This window comes from Benincasa hispida, chromosome 6 (assembly GCF_027475165.1).
Source record: "Benincasa hispida cultivar pf3 chromosome 6, pf3_genome.v1.1, whole genome shotgun sequence".
Classification (NCBI taxonomy): Eukaryota; Viridiplantae; Streptophyta; class Magnoliopsida; order Cucurbitales; family Cucurbitaceae; genus Benincasa; species Benincasa hispida.
The window spans coordinates 8,414,257-8,418,803 of NC_143483.1; the positions used below are offsets into that span (position 1 = coordinate 8,414,257).

Consider the following 4,547-nt stretch of genomic DNA (forward strand, 5'->3'; position numbering starts at 1 on the left):
CACATTCAACGGTTATTAAGAGGTCCCCTTGTTGAATAACCATTCCACTTTTCGAGTCGGTCAATAATATCATATTATATTACCGTCACCTACGTTTAGCCATAATAACTCTTTTATTTATTTAGATAATTAGTCTTAACAACTCTTAAAATTTTAATTCACGAATGACTGGTAAATATTGATGATGTGATTAAATATCAGTGTACGATTTCTTCTTTCAATGAACGCTCCAATTATTAGTCTATTCTGCAGGGTGGACACAAAACTAAAATCCCTTGAAAACCTATGTCTTCCAAAGTGTACAAAAGCCAATGAATAACAATATAATCCAAGCAGAGTTTCTTTAATACATGTAAGTCAACCTCTACAACACTTGTGATGTAGCTAACAATGCCTTTTGGAAAGTAGTTTACTCACAACTCTATAAACCTAATCTGTTTATTGACAAAAATTATTACACAATAATTTCAATGAACTGACCTATTTGTCCTCCAGACTCCAAATGTATTCAACTTCTAAGAAACCCCTTCAACTCAGCTTTGACATGGGGAAATACCTGTTTGCTGCAAAAATGTAAGCAAAGATTTGAAGCCAAATTGAAGAGATGCTATTAATGATTGTTTGAAATAACAGATACCGACCATTGTGACTAGATAATGCATCCCATTGCAGTTACTCATTGACATGAGACATACTTTCCAAGCTTCCATTAACAATTGGACATTCATGGAAGAATTCTTAGCTTTCAAAACACTCCATTTTCCATTATAATCCACATTACATACAAATCATTAATGATTGACATGTGAATTTAATAGTATACTTAAAACGCAGCAGACAAAGAATTGACTGTGTAAAGCACAGGAAGCATTCCTAGAAAAAAAAAATAAAAAATTCAAGAGTCCTAATAAAATAATCCTTCTATAAGTATTTTGCTTTACAACAATCGTTTCAAAGCTAATAGCCTTTATTATGTGCTAACATTGCTGCAACTAATTGACTCAGAACCAAGCAATAGGCTAAGGCAACAAGAAAGTCAGAGTTACTTTGTTTAGTGTTTCCCTTGCAAGTGTTGATTAAATGGATATGCCTAAAAGAAAAGGAGGGTACAATGGTCATTTTAAGTCCAATTTAATAACCCTTTCACTGTCATAGCTTGTATGTGTCCTACTTGTTCCCAAATTGTAACTGCGAAAATAAATGAGTGAGTGATTGATGGAAGAAAAATGGACCTCAAAACTTGACCTTGCTAATGAGTCCAAACCCCATGTTTGGCTGCTAAATAAGTACACAGTCAATATAGCATACGGATCCTTATTTCATCTAATAGTGGACTCAACTATACTCTACTTTCAGAACTTAGCTTGAATCATCCATTTTATATTCTCCACATTAAGAAAATGGTAAAAACGGGGGGTCTAATTATTTAGGGGGTTTTGGAAATGCGTCATTCAAGATTCCACCTTTCCTCATCAGCAATCCAGATCTGGCAAACACTTCAATGAAAAATTGAGACCTGGGATGCTTCTTTGTATCAGTTTCTTACAATAGTGTGGTAAAGGGTACTTTCGTAGCCTTCTGAATGAGGAAGCAATTTATTGATTGTGGACTCCAAGCTTGTGAAGGTGAATCACGAACGATTTGGGGCAATGGAAGTGGGTGGGGGGTCCATAAGAAAATAAAAAAAAGAGCCTTTTTGATTAGCTTAAATGCTTTGTTTATGAGGTGTGAGAAGCAACGCTTCACAGATCCGGCATTCATATTGTGGACAAGACCGTGGGGACACCTAATTTACTACTATTTCATCACTGCCAACTTTAGCTTTGAATATGGTCCAACATAGAGTAAATAGCCCTAATAAATGTATACCATAACATTTGTAAAAAATATACAAGTCCACACATGCAATTTCTTTTCGAAATAAAAGAGACAGATCAAAGCCACAATAAAGAAACAAGAAAATGAAGGTCTAAGATCTGTAACCTCTCCTTTCCATGATGATGCATACTGAGTTGTATAACAGCTTATATTAGGATTTGGAGTTTCTGCCTTGAGTTCAGCTTCTTCCTTCCTCTTCTTCAACCATATTATTCACCAAACAAATCACAACCAGCATTAGATGTGTAAATCAACATCTATGTCAGAGTAAAAGACATGATTGTTGATGTAAATTGCTCAACTCAGTAAAAAGTTAAAAAGAGCAGATCATAGAATTCATAGATATGTGATAATTTAGTCATTAAATGTTACTTAAATAGAGATTTACAAGCAAGAAACAGATAGATGAATATTCTGGTACATAAAGGCACATTTTGGGTATTGGATATTTTCTTTGCTTATCCTTTTCATTTATTTCTGTCCTAGTTGCTGATATACTCTGCAACATTATCATTGTCAAAACTTGAATGCTTTTGACAGGCTGTTTCATGTCTTACATCCACACAAAAACTTCTTAATTTAAACTACAGTAAATTCAAGCCATCAGCATAAATGTTTTGAGATTCATTGCACAGGCAGATGAACAATTGTGCTGTACAACCATTGGTTCATGTCAATAAGATATGATTTAGAACTAGAAAGAAGGTATCGAATGACCAAATTCATCAGTTATTTTTGGAGGAATCATGGAGTAGGTAATCTGCTCATTAATACAACAATAGCCAAATTCAAGATTTTCCAACAATAAGAACGAGAATTTCGAATTCCCAAATGTCAATTGCAAAACATTCCCAGAATTTACGAGCTCAATCCAAATTAATTAGCCAAGAGAAATGAAAAATTTGTAGTAAATTCGAGATTAATTCAAGGTTAGGGTTTCTTAATTACCTTTTCTTCGCCCAGCAGATTGCAATGAATTCAACGGGCTGGTCTCTATGGCGCGCAAAAACAGTTCAGCGTGAGAAAGAAGTTAAATTTGCGAACTTTGGGTTTGAGGAATGAATTTAACTTGGCCCATAACTATTTAAATGGGTCCTAACCAAATAGCCCAAAACCTATTTAAATGGGATCCAACCAAATAGCCCAAAAAACAATTATTAAAAAGAAGTCATTGATCTTATAAAAATGAGTTCTTTCTTTTCTTTCTCTTCTTTGTTTGTTGGATAGTGATGACCCACGAATGATCTGAATTTTGAAAACAATGAATACTTACCTTTTGTTTAAGTCACATACCTCTTAGATCTCATTCACTACTTCATCAATCATTCTCGTTTGTGCTCATTTCTCCCTTCCACACTCGCACTGCCTTCTTCTCTCTCCCTTGACTTCTTCCTTCTTTTCTCCCTCTCGCTCGTGCTTATAGAAACTATCTGATTGTTCATCATCCACTTCGACCAACATTCATGCTTGCGCTTCAATCTACTAATCAACCGTTCATCACCTGCTTCGAGAAACCCTTGTACTTATGCTTCTAGCCACCTTCCAACTATTTATCATGAGCGCGAGGATGTAAGGAAGGAATGTAAGGATTTGCTCTGCTTCCAATGTTTGAAAAGGAGAAAAAGAAACATGAGTGAAGTACGTAAGTAAAAATTTAGTATTTAGTATTTATAGTACATGCGTAAGCAAAAAGTTAGTATTCATTGTTTGTCATTTTAAATTTAAAAAATCATGTCATTCGACATTAGCGCAATGTATGAGTCACTGTAAAAAAAAAAAAAAAAAACCCTTATAAAATTTTGACTAATTTTCATTTTTAAACTTTATCCATCATATCAATTTAAGAAAATCTTAGAATTTCATACATGCAAACAAACCCATTTTGTCATTTCGAGATTATAGGAGGGACAATGATGATGTTTCAAAATATGAAGCTGAAAATAGGGTTTGTAAAAGAGTTGGAGATTTGAGAAGTGGTTGTTTAAAGAGAGGGAAAAAAGCACAAAGTTGCCTTCCATGGATGCAATTAATCAACATTAACTATTTAAATGGTACATGATAATGATATGTATAGAGAAGTAAATAGTATATTTTAGTTAATATTTATGTAGTTATTAATTTAGATTAATCAATGTGAAATTAATATTTTAAAATTGATTATTGAATGTTTTATTTTATTACAAGGCTATAAATACCGTCTTTTAGAGGTAATAAGGAGCTTTTAATTATCATTTTTTTTTCTATAAAACTTTTGTTCTTTGGGGAGTACTCCCTCAATTAGAGAGAATTCTTAGTTTAGCCATGAACTTGACCTAATATCTTTATCCGTTGCATAAAAAAGATATCGATAAAATTATTTGTATAATATTTTTATATATCAACTGTGATTTCAATTTATGTAAAATTATATTACAAGATAATGATAGATGTATGTGTTCAATTTTCACATTAGCAATCTTAGTCGTGTCAAACTTCCATTGTGTGTCAACAAAAAACAAATCTATAAGCTCTTATAGTAACTTATGAAATCAATTTCAAACTCTAGGAGTAAGTAAAAATTTTCAAGGTCGAAGAGAAACAAAAACAAGATATAAATCATATTTTAGTCTTCAAAATTAAACTTCCAAACTTATTTTATATACTATGGTAAAAGAGAAAATTTTGAACAT

At 32.7% G+C, this 4,547-nt stretch overlaps 1 long non-coding RNA gene across 2 annotated transcripts; it reads right to left on the bottom strand.

Annotated features, from left to right (window-relative positions):
- Positions 1–288: 288 nt before the first annotated feature.
- LOC120080120 (uncharacterized) lies at positions 289–3,737 on the bottom strand. Of its 2 annotated transcripts, none has more exons than XR_005482428.2 (3): positions 2,827–3,737; positions 1,984–2,076; positions 289–563 (listed from the first exon to the last, which is right to left on the bottom strand). It is a non-coding gene; the product is annotated as an uncharacterized LOC120080120 (long non-coding RNA). The 2 variants fall into 2 exon arrangements; XR_005482427.2 differs by having other exon boundaries at positions 1,984–2,073; positions 2,827–3,657.
- Positions 3,738–4,547: the final 810 nt, after the last annotated feature.